This window comes from Juglans regia, chromosome 7 (genome assembly GCF_001411555.2).
Source record: "Juglans regia cultivar Chandler chromosome 7, Walnut 2.0, whole genome shotgun sequence".
Lineage (NCBI taxonomy): Eukaryota > Viridiplantae > Streptophyta > Magnoliopsida > Fagales > Juglandaceae > Juglans > Juglans regia.
Window position 1 is genome coordinate 20,222,555 of NC_049907.1, and position 17,901 is coordinate 20,240,455.

At 38.2% G+C, this 17,901-nt stretch overlaps 1 long non-coding RNA gene across 1 annotated transcript; it reads right to left on the minus strand.

Moving 5' to 3' along the window:
- Nucleotides 1-10,392: 10,392 nt before the first annotated feature.
- LOC108982431 lies at nt 10,393-15,085 on the minus strand. Its single transcript, XR_001994701.2, has 3 exons — nt 14,874-15,085; nt 10,783-11,101; nt 10,393-10,696 (listed from the first exon to the last, which is right to left on the minus strand). It is a non-coding gene; the product is annotated as an uncharacterized LOC108982431 (long non-coding RNA).
- Between the last annotated feature and the right edge of the window lie 2,816 nt (nt 15,086-17,901).

Below are 17,901 nucleotides of genomic sequence, written 5' to 3' on the forward strand. Positions count from 1 at the left end.
ACTACGTATTGAGCAATAATTTATTAAAATAAATTTGTGTATATAATTAAAAAAATAAGTAATGTATCACAACACCCACAGTAAAATAAAATTTTACGCCTCATATATCATCAAAATCTGAAGAGAAATATTACATAAATTTCATTAAATCAAAATATACATGGAAAATTTAAAAAGTTCGAATAATCAAACTACACCCTTACAATCACAATATTTATGACATTCATGTCATCATGAGCAATTTACCATTCATTAACCGCTCCTGGCTACCCACATAGAAATGACAATGTTATCCTAATTACAACCATAGCTCGGGTTGATTCCAACGTCATGTCAAGATGATGTGCGGAAGATGCGGCGTCACCAACCGCATGACCATTCGGATCAAGCTGCATGTTCCTCCACACATCGAATAAGAAGTTGTCCGACATCGTCACTCTAATAAAATTATGTAACGTACAACATGCGGTGATTGGTAACCCGTGCCTCCCAGCTGAATACATAGGCATGAGTCTTAACAACCTAAACCATGATTTCAAGACCCCAAATGTACGTTCTATTACGTTACGACTGGTTGAATGACATGATTTAAATAATCCTTATACCTTGTAAATCTCCACTGACTCTGTAACACTCTGCTCATTCCTTCTTACGTACGCTTCTCTCTTTCTGACTTACGTTCCTTCTTTCTGACGTAAAAAAAATCTGAGGTTAGAGATTATGTGATTGTCTGCCCCTTCTATCTAGTGTATGCGAGCCTTGTCAGGCATGCTGAACTCCAATGACGTGTTTCTGAAGATAGTATGTGACTTCTAGGGCACGCCCAGTGTTTTAAATGTGCTGAAAATATTTATAAGGAGTATTTCCATTTATTGAATTAAGATTGATCTTAAATACGATAATTATAATATTCTTGAAAAGCTCCATAAATATTATAATTGTTGGAAATCATTTTAATAGTATTATTAAAATGACTTCAACTATTTAAGATATTATGATATTTAAATTATGTTGAAACCTTTAATTAATTTAATGGTTTTATTCTCTTAAATATGTTAAATAAGACTTCATCATTTTATTAATGATGAAGGAATATTATTTTATAAACTAAAGTTAGACTAAATAATACTCTATCTTCATTACTTTAATACTTTTAATTAAGTTAATGTTTTTTACATTTTAAATTAGTGTTTGAGATCCTTCGTCAGATCGTTTTGAAGATCCCAAGACGAAGGGACTGGGTTAAATACCCAGACCCCCTCTCTTTCTTCCTCACTTTTCCCTTCCCTCTCTCTCTCTTCCCTCTCCCCAGCATACGTCGTACGCAGCCCCCATGCCTGAACTGCTCCACTGCCCAGCTCGGAGACGTCGTGCTCCAGTGAGTCTCAACGCCCCTTCCACTGGCACCTCCTCCCTCTGGTGAGCCTCCCCATCCCAGTATCTCTCTCCCACGCTCTCTCTTGTTCTCCCTCAGCAGTGCACAGCCCGAATGGGCTTGTTGCTCACTGCACCGCCATGCGCCCACCCAACGGCGCCACCACTTCCACGGTAGCTGCTCCTCCCACCTGCCATCGCCCTCCAGCGAGCTCAGCCCCTTCCATGCAGCCCCCTTCCTCCCGTGCACGTTCCTGGCTTCCTCCATGCACTGGTTCACTGTACACGCTCCTAGCGCCGCCGTGCTTGACCACCAGACACCACCACGAGCTCCTCCTCATCTCCCCCTTCCTCCTCCACCTGACCTGAGGCCCATAGCCTTCCTCCACCGCACGGGCCTTTCCTCTCCCTCAAGCACGAGTTTCTCACCCTCCACAATTGTACACCGCCACCCACGACGTGTGACCACCATCTTCAGCCTCCTTTAGCCACCACCGACCCATCCCAACCGCCCATAGCCCCAATCTTCCACCCATGCATGCACACTTTCTCCCACGAGCTTCTCCCCCCTCTCACACGGCCATTCCTCCCCCCATCACGGTGGACCTCCGTACCACCAACACCGAGCCTCCACGGCTCAACTAGCAGCATCCCTTGATCTCCCTTAGCCGAACCCTTGGACAGCCACTGTACATGGCCAGATCCGCCTTGTTACTCTCCTTGCCACCATCACAAGGCCACCACGAGCCCTTCCAAGACCACACCTAGCTATCCAAACACCCAAACAACCACTATACGTGGCTAGCCGCCACGTACGATCCTTCCGACGGCATCGACCGTGACGGTCAACGAGCAACGCACAGGTTAGCCCGTCGATGGTATAAATCTCTATCCCTAGTTATTTATGTTAGATGTTAATTAGTTGATTAGGTAGTGAACTGTGCTGTTAGTATTGTGGGGTTCAATGTCATGAAAGACGATTTTCGGGCTCGTGCCCCAAAATTACGATTTTCTCATGAAACAATGTTTTCTCACGAAAGTGAATGTTTTCTCATGAAATGACTGTTAAATGAAAGCTCCAACTCTTTAGAGCTGACATGAATGAAAGAATGGAATAAAAGTATGAAATACATGAAAATACGTAACGGCCACATGAATGAATGAAAAGGGGTACCCAAATGAATGAATGGGCAGATTGCAATGCCGGGCAGTAGTACTGGTAGTGCACCCAGTGCTGTACCCTGACGGAATGGGATTCCAACCCGCAACCATGGGCGAATCCATTGGCCATAGGGCCGCTAACACTAGCACGCAGGGCATAATAGTGTGCACTGGCCTATGAAAGTGATAAGAACGAATGGATGTATGTATGAATGCGCGAATGCGCGAATGAAAGCACGACTCTTGAAGAAATGAAGGCACTGACAGGATAAACATTTTACAACAAGAAAGTCATTTAAAGAAAAACTCCGTCCAATGACGTTTTCAAATGAACGCACGTATGACATGTATGCATGTACGTATAGTATGTACGAATGATTAATGCATGAATGAAAACCTATGTTGTTATATTTTAACTGTATAAAGTAATGCTTACGAGTCTTCGACTCATTTTAGTTTTTATGTATGCCCCTCCACCCATAGGAACCGAACAGTTAGGATGGACATGGCTCATGGGGAAAAGCACGGAAGTCTAAGCATGGATTTTAATTGTAAAAGAGACCTTTTTATTGTAAGAATAGTGTTTTCGGTTGTAAACCTCTTTTATTCTCAAAGCACATTTTATTTTATAAACATAGAGTCTTGCACCCTGGGTATGCAAGTAAAAAGTTTAAAATAGAACGGTAATTCCTGTCGTCCTTTCTAAAATCTTTTATAAAAAGTCCCACCACAAGGACGGATGTTACAGACCCTGACGGTCACTTCTATGAAATCTTTCTTTGGGATAGGGGCATAAATCTCCAAGTATATAGGAATGCTGAATCGACTAGATAATGATGATTTGTTAACCCATTAACAACAAAAAAATCAGTTACTTACCAACCATTCCCAGAGATATAAAAAAATACATATAAAGACAAATTTTCTTTAATAAAAAAATTAAATAATATTAGATGTTTACCATCCAAAGACCATGGAAATTGGTTGCGGGCCTAACTCAATGCATCGATGAATATGCATGCATCTTGCGCAGTTCCCTTCCAACCAGTGTACAAAAAAGTGAACTCGCTCATGTCAATTGCGAAATGCCTCGCATACCTCTTTAGGTACAATGGCGTCGATGATGGTCCATCAATCGCACCAACGCATCGCTCCAAACGAATAAACCATCTGATTTTGCTTGCGTACGTTCAAATAAAAAATTTAAGCAAAACTATTGCATAATCCTTATTTTAATTTATTATGTACAATAAAGTATTTACCTCAAACCAAAGATGATTTCTTGGGTTGGTTGCGATTGTTGGGTGCACCCCGGATGTGTTTGTTTACTTTCCTTACGCGCCGGTCAATGGTTTCTGTTGAATGTTGAAATCGCTAAGCCACAATGCGTTGTTCTTCTCCAAGCACCACTATCGAACTGAATATGCCTATTTATTCCTCGATGGTCACTCATTTTCTAGAATCCCTCAAAAACCCATTGTTTCATAACAAGGAACATAATGCAAATTGATGTCCCCGCAGGCTAATATTATGTTGTGGCTGTCTAAGATTTTGTTTCTGTCGACGACCGAGATTCCCAACAAGGTCCATGATCCCAACCGTGTCTTTTGCAAATTCAATTACTACTATCAGTCGCACACCCATCAGGGAAGATGTTGTACACATCAAGGTTCACGTTCATCGAGGAGGTTCCCATTGACCAATTCGCATCCATGCTCTACCACGTTCTACTATGTTGTCTGACCAAAATAGTTAAGAATTAAAATTTCATATATTGACAATATTATATTTTAATACAAAAAGCATTACTCTTTTATTTTTAAGTTCTCATCAACCATCCAACATATACTTAGTAAGAAAATAAAATTAGTAATAAATATCGCACCTAATACCACATCCCAATGATCATGGAAAAACACAATTACCAATAACATAAACTCGTTAAACCAATACATAATAGTCTCATGAAATAAATAAAGTAGCAGTCACAAAGATAAAGTATTAAACACGGAAATAAAGTAGCAGTCACGAAACTACAAGTAGCAGAAGCAGAAATAAATAGATGATAAGGCAATTATTATGCATGCTCATAACAATTTCGGGCCCAAAAGTTCCCTCCCGACGGGATCCAACGACAAGAAGCATTACAGCATATAAGGTCACATAACTCCTTTATTGCACGATACCATTGTGGGCCCTCCAGTCTCAGGGAAATCTTGTTAGCAATGTCATACAATGACTAATCAGATTGTAACCTCCATCGCTGCCCTCACTAGGTTGTGATCCTTTACTGCGCTTCACTGAACGCATAGCTTCCCCATCCTCATACCGTTTACGTTGTGCAATCTGCATGCGTTTAGTATGGATATTTGTTGACGCTTTTGCCCCCATTCTAAAAACCTGCTCCACTAGGGTTCTGGTTCTCTTGTGCAATATGCCTGCCACCGAGGCCCCCCTTGGCTCTTCAGCATCATCCTTCCATCGGTCCTTTACCGACATGGTGGCCCAAACTCCACAACCTTTACCTAAGGTTGTGATTCCTCTGTGGCTGCCCCAAATTCTGGATGGTGAAGTTTTCATCAATTTCACGAAGGAGAAGCTTGTGAGATCAGCTTCTCCATTTGCTTTTTCCTTAGTTCTCAAGTTCCTATGCCAGCGCCTTTCCTTAGACATCATTCGATCAGTGATACGCACCTTTTTAGAATCCCAACCAGTGGTTTCGGCTATGGCCAAGCCCAGATCGGTTTTCCTGCAATTTTCAAACGAAGTGGAATTTAAGAAAGCTTTTTCCAAGGAAACACTTGATGTTAATGGAGTCATGTTCCATATGTTCCCTAGTCCTTGGATTATAATGATGTCAAAGAATCTTCAGTTGTGCCGGTGTGGATTTCACTACCAGACCTTCCCCCTAAATCGATTACTGCTGATATGATTTTTTAGAATGGTGATCAAAGTACTAATGGCCAAATGAATGTGTCCCCAAAAATTAATTCTAATGAAGCTTTGTGTGAGGCAAATCAACATTGGAATGAAGTTTTCTGGAGACACAGTGGTGAATCCACTGACTGATAACAATGGCATCCATGACTTTATTAATCAATAAGTACCCGAGATGATGAACGACAACCAAAAGCTTGATGTGCAGCAGGTCTCTACAAGTTTGACAGTGTCTAAGAATATTGATGAGGTAGATGTTTCTCTCTCTGTTGATCATGTTTTGACGTCATTCCTTGTTTCTTTTATGGAGATTTCTTCATTTGAAAGTAATAAGGCAAGGGGGTTTATGGAAATTCTATCCAAGGCTGAGGGTGACTCTATGCAACTAGTTGAAGACATCATTGTAGAGGGGTCTTGTTCTAGAGATGGGCTAGAGAATGATATCCATATATGTGATGGCTTTGAAAATGATATGGATGATAAAATAGTACACATAGCAAAAGGAAAAAATTATGCCTCTGATAATGAGAAGCAAATCAAGAGTGGGAAAGTTACACAATTGAGGAGTTCTACCAGGTCCCAAAGTAGCCCCCCAAATTTAATCAATGTTAGGCTCCATTTTGTATTGGAATTTAAGAGGTCTTGGCACCTCTAAGATGAGGCTTCGTAAGTAAGTCCGAAATTTAAACCTGGTATTATTGCTATTACTGAGCCTTTCTTGTCTGATAGTAGAATGTGAAATCTTCAACGGTCTCTCCGTTTTTTGAATGGTATTTCCAATGAAACTGAGAGTGGAAAATTATGGGTTCTACGGAAGGAGGCCTCAAATGTCAAAGTTCTTCACTAGGGCTCTCAACACATTTCAGTGGAATATTCAGAAGCTAGGAAATTGATTTGCGTTTCGTTTGTATATGCTCAATGTACGCATATAGATCGTAGAGAACTTTGGTTTACTTTAGCAACTAATATTCCGAGTGGGTCTTCTTGGCTCATTTCTGGGGATTTGAACATTATTCGGGTGGATTCTGAACATCGAGGAGGTCGACATAGATCGCCTTTAGCTATGGAAGAGTTCAATTCTTTCATTGATTCAGTGGGATTATCAGAAATGGGGTCCTCTGAAAATTCTCTTTCGTGGTGTAATGGTCATTCTGGATTGTCATGTAGCTAGGCTCATTTAGACAGATCATTATTGAAAGCAGCTATTGTGAAATTTCCTAGTGCGTACATGCAATATTTACCTCGGACCAACTCTGATCATGCTCCAATGATAATCTGGATGGAAAAGGTGATAGCCCGATATGGGTTCCCCTATTTTAAATTCCAACAAATGTGGACTTCACATGAAACGTTTTTTGATTGTGTCAAAAAAGCTTGGGAAGATGATGATATTAATGATAAGGGGTTGTTTAGACTGGTTCGGAAGCTTAAAAAGACTAAGGGTTGTTTGAGTGCATGGAATAAAACATCCTTTGGGCGAACGGACCTTAACATCAATTTACTAGAGGCTCGTATTGAAAATCTAGAGGAAGCCTTATGACATGGGTACGTAGAAGGTGATGAAAGTGATTTATTGATTTCTCGGTTAGAGTTAAATTTATGGCAACAAAAGGAATCCACTAGGTTAGCTCAACAATGCAAACAAAACTGGTTGTCGAATGGTGATCCTAATATTCAATTCTCCTGAGCCTCGAAGAGTTAGAACAACACTATGGTGCATGAGATGTCGCTCCGGGATGGTCGTTGGCTTATTTCTCCAGAAGACATTCACAATGAGGTTGTGAATTATTTTGCAGATTTTCTTGCTTTTAAACAAGGTGGTCATCTCCCGGATTTGTCTCATTTGGTAAGCCTGATGTTCTCTGAAGCTAACAATATTGATTTTTGTAAGCTCCCTTCGATCCAAGAAATAAAAGAGACTATTTTCTCTATCCCGATTGATAGTAGTCCAGGTCTTGATCGATTTGGCTCGGGTTTTTTCCATTCCTGCTGGGATATTGTTGGTAAAGATGTTGTTGATGCGATTCAAGATTTCTTTAAAGGTACCTCTCTCCCAAGATACTATTTGGCTACATCTTTGGTTCTTATTCCAAAGGTAGATCATCCAAAGTGTTTTGATAAGTTCAGACCTATTAGTTTGTGCACCGTGATATATAAGGTTTGTTCCAAACTTCTGGTTAGACACCTTTCGCCTTTTCTCTCCAAGTTTATCTCTCCAGAGCAAGGTGCATTTATTCCTGAAAGAAGTATTTTTGATAACATAAGTTTGACTCAAGAAATGACTCACAATATTAATAAGACTCATCGGGGGGCAATGTCGTTTTGAAAATTTATATTGCCAAAGCTTATGATCAACATAGATTTTCTTTTACATCTTCTTAAACACTTGGGTTTCTCGGAAATGGCATGTGGTCTTATAAATCAATGTGTTCGTTCTCCGTTGTTCTATGTAGTGATGAATGGAGTTTCAAAAGGTTTTTACCCAGCTGGTCGAGGCTTACACCAAGGTGATCCAATCTCGCCACATCTATTTATTATGGTGGAGGAGATTCTTTCAGGCATGATTAAGAAAGCCTTTCTGGATGGCAAGATAGCCTTTCTATCACCCTCAAGGTATGCCGATGACATTGTAATTTTTGCAAATGGGAATAAAGCATCTATGAAGTCGATCTCTAAGATTTTAGAGCTCTATGAAGATTGGTCAGGCCAAATTTTGAGTAAAGCTAAATCTTCTATTATTTTTTCCAAGAGGATAACTCTGCATGGGAGAAGATCTACTCTTAGCATTACCGGTTTTGTTGAGGGTACTTTACCATTCAAGTATCTTGGCATTCCTATTATATCTGGAAGACTTAAGACTATTCATCTTGATGATCTAGTGAGCAGGATTCAACGCCGAGCAAGGGGTTGGCAAAATAAGTTTCTATCTAATGGGTATTGGCTATTACTTATTAAGCATATTCTTGCAAGTATTCCCATTCACACTCTCTCTATTATTCATGCTCCTTCGTCAGTTCTAACCATGATTCAAAAATGTATGTCGAACTTCTTCTGGGGTGCTAGGGAGGGCAAACCAAAGAAATATTGGTGTTCTTGGCAGAATATTAGCAAGCCTTGTCAAGAGAGATGGTTAGGTATAAAGGACCTCAAAGAGGTTTAAAAATCTCTTCATATGAAGTTTGATTGGAAACACATTAAGGAGAACTCCTTGTGATCGGATTTCTTTCGAGGCAAATACATAAAAGATAATCATATTTCTCTTGTCAACCAGGCAAAAGGAAGTAGATTTTGGAAAAGTATTATGTCTTGCATATGGGAGGTTCTAAAAAACTCTAAATGGAAACTAAAGGATGGCAAAATTTCCTTTTGGAGGGACAATTGGCTTAAGGAGGCCCGCTTTGTGAAATAGTTTCCATTTCTGATTATCTGAATCTTAGAGTGAAGGATTGTAGAGTGGAGTCTGGGTGATATGTCTCTTTAATTCAAAGATTGATTGGGGAGAGACATTATGTTGTTATTCTCCATACGCTTTGTAATTCTAAAGCAGGGGAAGACATTTTAGTGTGGACAAGTAATTATGATGGTAAATTCTCTGCTCACAATGCATGGGACATTCTGAGAGTTCAATCTCCCAAGGTACAATGGTCGCGCTGGGTTTGGAATTATATTTTGCCTCATAATATTTTTGTTATTATTGGAAGTCTTTTAATTTTTCGTTAAGTGTTGATGATCAATTGAGAAAGGTGGGCATTTCCATTGCCTCCATGTGTGATTGTTGTGTTAATGGCGGCTATGAAGATCAAAACCATGTTTTGGCAGGCAGGGATTTTGCGCGAGAGATATGGAAGGAAGCTGTTGTGCTTGTTGGTTTTAATTATGTTCCTAGGCAAGATTGGCATAACACTATTTCCATGTGGTTCGGTAAGGCTTCTAAGCATTCTCAATTTGGCCAACTTTTGGGATTTATTCCTATGATTATCACTTGGCGAGTCTGGCTTAGAAGATGTAAATGCCGTATGGAAGGTCTCTATAGCTCAATTAGTGCAGTTTGGTGGGAGATTTTATATTGGATCAGACGAGTGGATGAAAAATTGAAAGCAGGTACGTTCCCAATATCTCATGATAATGAGGTTATTTTGCAACGCCTCAATATTCCTATTAAGCCATCGAAAACAAAACCTATGTGCATTGTCCAGTGGCTAACACCTATTCAAGATCGTGTGAAGCTAAATGTGAATGGCAGTTTGTTAGGCAATCCGAGCCTTTGGGTGCTAGAGGGGTAATCAAAGATCATAGTGGGAAGTTGATTAGATGTTTTGCAAAACATATTGGCCTCAAATCAAGTAACTTTGCCGAAAGGATGGGGCTCCTTTTTGGATTATGGACTATGAAAAACCTGAATCTAGTTAATGTTGATATTGAGCTTGATTCTATGATTGTTTTCTAGTGGGTGCTGAAATCTCATTGTGGTCTATGGTATTTTGAAGATTTTTGGGATGAAAGTCTTGACATTCTTGGTACATTGAACTACTCTATTTCTCATGTGTATAGACAAGGCAATGCTCCTGCAGACTTTTTAGCTCGAATGGGTTCAGACGGTAATAGTATTGTATGGGAGGATTTCTCTTTACTTCTACATTTACTAAAATGAATGTTAAAGATGGACAAAATGGGTCATCCTCATGTTAGATTTGCTTAATTTTGTTTTTTGTTGTTTTTTCTTATATTGCTGATCTTGTTGGATTTTGGTTTTAGGGTGTAAGGTTGTTTTTGACACTAGGGTTTTGGGTGTTCTTTTATTCCTATCTTGTAACCCTCCAATTGTGTTATTATAACCACGGTTTTCCTCCGCCATAAGTGAGGGTTTATGAATAAAATTAGGGAATGGTCACTTTTGGACATGTGGCCCCAACTCTTTAGTAAAAAAAAAAAAACCCTCATCCAGGAACGTAGAGATTTCTTGATCGAGTGGGCTCATTTTCTCTTTACGCTTACGTGATGAATGTGCACCAATTCCCATCAAAACATCAATGTCATCAACCTCAATGCGAGAGCGCCGAGCTTGCATCTCCGAATCAAGCCGCCGCTCCTCATCACTATCTAGGGGCAGTTGTGTTGAGGCGTGTTGCAAGGTCTTGCATGCAACTGAAGCACCGAATATGGTGTACAACTCCTCATACTTTGGTAGGCCAAATGTCCAAAACCTCCCCCATTTATTTTTTACCTAAAATTTTCATAATATACACATGTCAGTAATAAAGTTAGGCACGGGAAAAATTAGATAATAAGGGCACAAGTTAATTGCCTTACCCTGATAGCATTTTCCCAGGCCTTGCCACTCCCCACTATCGTCTTCGTGTTGGGATCCCAACTTACCCCAATTTGCCTCATTAGATTGGAAAACAGACATTGTTGGGCCTTCAACCTCTAGATTTTGTCTCGAATCTGGCTCACATCAAACACCCTTACCCGAACAGCAGTGAGCCGCTTAGCATAAGCGCTATGCTCTCTACTCGTGATCTTGCCAGTCCTTAATCAACCGTGAATGGTGTCCTGGTAAAGCATGTCAATGAATACCTCCTCCATGCCATCGCCCCAAAATTATAACCTCATGTCAAGTAGAACAGTTCTTTTGGTAGGGTAGACATGAAAAACAGAAATATTACTTACAACAATGTATTAAACATCTTAATAAGTTGGGTACTAAATTTATACATTAACCTCAGTATTGTATCCTACATCATAATAAGTTGGGTACTAAAGCATTGCATTAATTACGTACATCTTCCTTAATCAAACTAAAATAAGTAAAAAACAGTATTGAGTAAATGAAACTCAAACCGACAACCAAGTACATGGGCCATGAAAAAAGATTATGAGTAAATAGGATAAACTTGACAGGGAAGCTAACTAATTAGGACCATCATATTTTGGTAGTTTTTAAGTAATGCATAAAATTCTCTCTCTCTCTCTCTCTCTCTCTCTCTCATTCTAATGTATAAAATTTAACCGGGGCAAAGTTATGAACTGTCCTCCAAAAAGAAAACCCTTTAACTAATTTAATGTATTAAAAAAATTGCCAAATACAAATCGTCTTTATCAACTACAAAAAGGCACTAGCAAATGCAAAAATCAAGCTACCAATCAACTGCCCCTTAAACTGCCAAAAATCTCACATAGATCCATGATTTTGCAAACGACCACGATTTCTAACTGCCTATACATTTTTTATGTGCTAGATATGGAAAAACAACTTGAAATGTGGCTCAATAGGCTATGGGATTTACCTATAGCATTGCCAAATCAAATCAAATTCTGTAATTCATCACAACAAATTTTGACTTAGGTGCTGCACTTGGCTATAAATAGAAAGCCATTTGATTTAACCAATAGAGAGGGTATCCAGAACTGGTAAAATCAAGTCAACAGTCATACATTCTAATGAAAAAAAAGGGTTTTCAACCAACATTTTCTAAGACCAGTCACATTACATCCCCTCTGTTTCACTAGAGATAAGTTTAAGCAGCCACATTCAAGTATGCATGCCAAAAAAAAAAAAAAAAAGTTCATACATGTAAAACAACATAGCAAGTAGTACCGAAATTAGAAAATGTATTATAAAGAACTAATACAAGTAATGGGTGTGTAGTAAAAATAGTTCATATATGTTGTGATGCACACAGTGATCGATAAGAGAGTAAGTAGTACTGCTATTAGAACATAAAAGACCCAAGTGTATTAAGTTTAATATAAACTAATTCAAAAGTACGTATAAATATAATAAGGAGTAAAAAAAGGACTCGAAGGATGCCTACTAATCAAATGCTCTATGTGAAAGGAGTTTAATATAAAAGACCCAAGTGTATTAAGTTTAATATAAACTAATTCAAAAGTACATATAAATATAATAAGGAGTAAAAAAAAGGACTCGAAGGATGCCTACTAATCAAATGCTCTATGTGAAAGGAGTTGTTGCCTACTAAGTAATGACACTTTTCCCAATAATCTGAGGGGGCAAACATAATGAAGGTTTCATTGAAATCCTTTCGGGACTTAGTTAGGCATAATTTGCAATTGTCAATCTATTACTGAAGCTAGTCAACATGAAAAACTAATACATGAGTCTTAACATATTTTATACTTCATATGTTATGTGGAATGACCTTGTGGAAGATGATCCAGTGTTTTTTGATGTGGTGCATATGTAGGGAAATGAATAACTGGAGTTTCCAAGACTCTGAGAATAATAGATTACCTAATGGTTGTTCTTGTTCAATACAGTCTACGAGTGGATGGCATCCACTCTGTCTCTCTAGCTTCAATTTTTGTGATTTCTTATCCACAAAAGATTTGTCTTCTTGCACATAGGTGTATTTTTCATGTTTTAATTATCATGCTTTATGCAGTCTGTGCCTAATGTTGGCTTGGGGAAACGCTCCCGTGTGCTTTGGAGGCTATCTCTTTGAAAGAGATGTACTCACTATGTCATTTGCTCCAAAGGATGAGCATGAAGCCCAAGTGCAATTTGCACTTGAAAGGGGAATTCCTGCTATGTCCACTATGATGGGCACAAAGCAACTTCCATTTCCCGGCCGTGTTTTTGATATTGTCCATTGTGCACAATGTAGAGTTCCATGGCACATAGAAGGTATTCCAATGTTTTAATTTGATAGTGGTGATCAAATGAGCTCAACTCAAGGTTGGGATTTTTGTTAATGGTGTTTTTGTATTTTTTCACGCTTTAAACTTGAAATCTTGTTAAATTATACTTTTATGTTTTGGGGTCTTGAAACCACCTACTTTGATACTCTATAGGGGGATCCACTTGATATAGTCCTTTGTAAGTTAACTTAATTACAATACACAGGTGGTAAACTTCTTTTGGAGCTAAATCATGTGTTGCATCCTGGTCGTTTCTTTGTCTGGTCTACTACTCCAGTTTATCAGAAGACTTTTGAAGATGTTGAAATATGGAGTGGTAGGTTATTTTTGAATCCCCGACATAGATTGAATTGATTGATGGAATCTAACTTGTCCATTTTGTGGGAAATTTTTGCAGTGATGAAGGACCTAACAAAAGCAATGTGCAGGGAACTAGTTTCAATCAACAAGAATACAGTAAATGAAGTGCAGCTACATTTAAGAAGCCTATTTCTAATGAGATTGGTTTTGGGTTTTCTGAAAGCAGGTAGAGAAGTTTTATGGATAAAAATTTTTGTAATGTAGTTTACATTGGTGTATGTGAAAGTGGGAATGTAGACTTGAAAAGTTGTATAGATAAAAATCTTCGTGAGATGTGTTTTTTCTTTATCCAAAACTTGGCAAATGATTAGATGAATTTGTACTTTGGAGAGATTTTTTTTTTTTTCTGTTTAAAAGATGTTTGGATTGAAGTTGATTTAAACGACTTTACATTTTGTTTTTCCTGGAGGTTTATTTGCTAAAGATTTATGTTGGTTGTAATAAAAGTGATTCGCTGTGGTTAGGGCTAAATCAACCCAATTATTTGTTTTCAAGTGTGTGATGGAAATCCTCTGTGTTTATGAGTATGTGCAAGAAGACAAATCTTTTGTGGATAGGAAGCAAGAAGTTTAGTCTTTTGTGATTTCTGAGTACGTGCAGGAAGACAAATCTTTTGTCAACCCAGTTATTTACTCTTTTATTTCTGTCATTAGGTGTATTTGTGGTACACCCCCTTTTATTTTCTAACTATGTCTTTATATAGTTTTAGGGGCTCTCTAATCAATATTCTTGTACAGTTTTGGATTTTAGGCTGGTTAACAAAAAGTTTTACGGGCTCTCTAATCAATATTCTTACTTGTTTCTAGCTCCTTTTCAAGACATTGTGGGCTCTCTAATTTGAAATTATGAATGTACATTTTGGAGGTAGACTCTAATAAGAGAAAGGTTCTCTATCCATATTCTCAAAATCTCAGCAAAAACAATGAGGATGGATATTCACATCTTTCTACTTCCCTAAAAAACATTTCTATGAATTAATTAGACAAGAAAACATTTTCAACAATTTCCTTATGCAACATCAAACCATAGACATCGCAGCATATCAACAATTTCATTATGCAACATCAAAGCATAGACATCCAACATATCCGTGTAGTGCGTAAGTTAACATTTATGGTTAGATCTCCGAATTGAGGTGCATTGATTGCAACAATTTGGAATGGTGAGTTTCATTTGTGTCGGCATGTATGAATTGTAATGAACTGTGGTGTATAACACTCCAATTTCTACATTGTTTTGAGATTTCAAAAATCTCAAAACCCTAATGGCTACTGAGCAGACTTTGGGTCAGGGGGGCAGGGGAATCTCTGGCTAGACAAGCTGAGGTGAGTGTATGGAAATGTGGGCAGTCTTGGAAGAGTTGGGTCGAAGGTATTTACCAAGCACGCGTTCAAGAGACCTGGGTTACGGAGCCGTGGGTGTCAGTGCATTTGCAAGAGCTGCTACCTTCCAACCATGATGTTGAATGGTCTGTACGGCGATTGTAGGGGTGCTTCAAATGCTCTTCGTTTGGCTACAGAATCAGCATGCAACGGATTGATAGGGGCAACGATGTTGTGGATTTGAAGGCACAGGGTGGGTTTGCCCTGAAGACCTTCTATGCGTAGATGGTGAGGGTGGGTGAGGGGTAGTGAATTTCTCATTACTCATCATTTCAATAATGATTTTTTAAAAGGAAAATATCAGCTTATGGTTATTTTATGACTTTATATTAGATGAAGATTAGTTTGTTAAAATTGGAATTTATTTATAATAAAGTGACATATTTGCATTGATTGACTGTAAAATAATTGTAAAAAACTATAAGTATATCATTGCCTTTTTTTAAAAAAAAAAAATCTTGAAAAAAATAGTTTTCCAATAATGATATAAATAACTTCCTATTCTTGAGACCAAGTATCCCCTCCTCGACATCATCTCCTCCTAGCTTCTTCATCTTCTTGACATCGAATGATCATTTGATTTTTTACAAACTAAACAAGTATAAAATAAAAATAATAATAACTAATTACAAATGAGTTCATGGACACATTAAAGAATTAACTAATATTATTTTTAATCTATTATTAATATAGTATTATCTGGACCTACAATTTTATACATATAATCTTATGCTCATGTGTCAACTATTACAATGATGAAAATTTAGAAATTCGAATTGGAAAAAAAAAAACCTAATAAAATAAAGTAAACTATAGATACTCAATACATGCAATATTATTCATATTTAGGACAAGTTGGGGGAGTGAAATGAGAAGAAAATTTTTTTAATAACAGTAAAATAGTTTGTGTTTAGTAGTGAGATAGTTTGAATTAATGTTTTATGAAATTTTGGGAAGGAAAGAGAAAAAAATTGAATAAAAATTATTATAAAATTAAAATATTATTTTTGTTTGGAGATTTGAAAAAATTTAAATTTGTTTTTTAATTTTTTGTTTGAAAGTTTGAGAAAGTTTTAATGATTAATTTGAAAGTATTTATATTAAATGATGTTCGAAAAATAAATATGATGAAATAAGATAAGAATTTTGGGAGGAGAACTTTTTTTCCCCTTAATATATACAAATATTTAACAAGATTTCTTTTAAGAAGAGAGGAAATTTGATAAGTTAGTGACATGGTAGCAAATAAAGAAGCGCGTCAATGTCTCGACCCAGGTTCTTTTGAGCTATAGACCACCATCATGGCTTCATCAATATGACCACTTACTTCCATCTCATTTTGCCTTTTCTTTCTCTCTCTCCCTCCCTCTCTCCCCCGATTGCATTGGGTTCATGTTCCTTTCACATGACCTAAACCGTTCAATCTCTTGAAGATCATACACCTATCTCCTAATAAAATCATGCAATGGTCATCCATTTTTTGACAGATCGACAAGATGTTCCGTTTGAATCAGTCAGTGATCTTTGAGATTTGAATCTCTACTGGTCATTTCTTTTTTCCATTTGCTCCTCATTTCGCAATCTGATTTTGAGGGTGTGGGTAATTTTGATGAGAGGCCAAATCAGGAGAAGAAAGCATATGCATCTATGAAGACTAGGGCTGGCAAGTCGTCGTCGCATTATTGCCTGATGCTATTATCGCTTGAGCTTCGTCCTCGTTGCCTTCCTAACAGTCTTTTCACATGGAATGGCATATCCTGCTAGCCATGGGAAACATAAGCGAGACAATGAGCAAGTTAGTTTTCCTTCACTCACCCCTTATTATTTGTATCTTTTTCTCAAGTCTTCTGTTTGGTTTAGAGAATTTTGAGGGATGTTGGAACTTTTGAATCTTTCGTGTTTGAAGCTTTCGCTGATAGTGCAAATGAAAAGCAGGAGTATCAAGCAACAACGGATACTATTAGCCGAATATCTTGCAAAGACAAAGGAGCAACGTGATCTGGGCAACTTTGAAACATTCAAATATTTGAACTGTATTTTGAAATCATTTAAACTTCACTTTTTGAAATCCCGCAACTTGTGCGGATTGTTATACAACTTGTACTATTTAAAGTGTACGATGCACAGATGAATATAAGCTCTGAAATCCTTTTCATCCAATCCTTTGTTTAAACTTTACATGGTATAAGAGCCAATTGACCAACGTCACTCACGCTCCTCTTTCACAATGCCTCCCACACAACTTTCTTACATGGAAGGCAACTATGCTTCCTTATCTAAAAGGCCAAAAAGTTTATGCCTATGTTGATGGAACCCTCACACCTCCACCCATACAGCTCACTGCTACCGATGGCACCACTTCTACCAACCCCTTGTTTGATGTCTGGGAAACTCAAGATAATTTAATCCTCAGCTATCTCACTTCTTCGCTCACTGACGAAGTGCTAGCACAAGTTGCCCATTGTACCACCTCCCATGAGCTTTGGATGACTCTCACATCGGCTTTGGCTTCCCAGTCTCAGGCTCAAGCGATCCATGTGCGCTCTCAACTATCCTCTGCTCGAAGACCACTCAGACAACTACTGAATATTTTATGCACATTAAAAAGCTCACCGATGACCTTGCCTTTGCTGGTCAGCCCTTGAATTGTGATGATATCATCACATATCTTCTTGCAGGATTGGGGCCCAAATATGATTCCCTAGTCACCACTATTGGTGCTCGTGCTACTTCCCTCACTCTCGAGGAGGTCTTCTCAATGTTACTTACTTGTGAAGCATGAATTCAGCATCACTCTCAATCCTTTTCTTCCACTTCCCCTTCAGCTAATGTTGCCACTAAGCAGCAAAACCTTTCCTTCTATCAAGGACGTGGAAATCAACAAGGCAGGGGGTGTGGCAATACTTCTTTTCGAAGTTCAACTAATGGAAATTTCTTTTCCTACAATCCCAACAATCTCTGGTGCCAATTATGTGAGAAGCCCGGCCATACAGCCTCGTGATGCTTCAAAAGATTTTATCCAAAT